At 40.7% G+C, this 947-nt stretch overlaps 1 protein-coding gene across 1 annotated transcript in view; it reads left to right on the top strand.

Moving 5' to 3' along the window:
* Positions 1–947, top strand: part of EFCAB3 (EF-hand calcium binding domain 3) — a 48,459-nt gene that overhangs the window by 38,637 nt on the left and 8,875 nt on the right. The window lies entirely within an intron of this gene.

The raw sequence follows: 947 nt of genomic DNA, 5'->3' as shown, positions 1-947 counted from the left end.
AAAAAATTAATAAAAACTTGGTAGCTTAAAATAATAAAAATGATTCTCTCACAGTTCTGGAGACCAGAAGTCTGAAATCAAGGTGTCAGCAGGGCCACACTGCCTCTTAAGATCCTAGGGCAGAATCCTTCTTTGCATATTCCAGCTTGCGATGACTCCTGGCATCCTTGGCTGATTCTCCTTCCATTTTCACAATACTTTCTTCCATGTGTGTCTCAATTCTCCCTCTCCTTTCCTGTATAAGAACACCAGTCATTAGATCTACGATCCACCCTAAACCCAGGAAGATCTCACCTCAAGATCCTTAATTCAACTACATCTGCAAAGACCTTCCAAATACGGTCACATATACAGGTACAGGGCTTAGGATGTGAAAATATATTTTTGAGAAACATACTATACCTGTCTATGCCTAGCTGACTCCTGCTTATCTTTTAGGTCCCAGTCACTAGTCAGTCCCTCTGAGACACCTTTCCTGACACCCAATTCTGGGTCAAGTTCACTCCTACATGCTTCTCTTTTCCCTATCATACAGCATATTGCACTGTTGAAATTACAGTCATTGATATTTGAGGCATGTGTGTTTGTAAATCAGATGTTTATACTGTGATTCAGAGTTTCATATCATAGATAGCCTGCTGTGCTTATTCCTAAAGAATTTATAACCTAAAATGCCCAGTAACATATTTCCTAAATCTGTTCATATACATGTACATACACATACACTCCAAAAAAAGATTGGAAAGAAATGCAATCAATAGTGATTTACAGCTGGGAATAGTGGCTCATACCTGTAATCCCTCAGCACTTTGGGAGGCTGAGGTGGGAGGATCACTTGAGGCCAGGGTTTCAAGACCAGCCTGGGCAACATAGCGAGACCTCATCTCTACAAAACATTAAAAACAGTTGGGTGCAGTGGCACACACCTATAGTCCTTAACTACTTGG

This window comes from Propithecus coquereli, unplaced genomic scaffold (assembly GCF_000956105.1).
Source record: "Propithecus coquereli isolate 6110/MARCELLA unplaced genomic scaffold, Pcoq_1.0 Scaffold119, whole genome shotgun sequence".
NCBI lineage: Eukaryota > Metazoa > Chordata > Mammalia > Primates > Indriidae > Propithecus > Propithecus coquereli.
The sequence above is the reverse complement of the archived record's forward strand: the minus strand, read 5'-3'. Positions and strand labels throughout refer to the sequence as shown.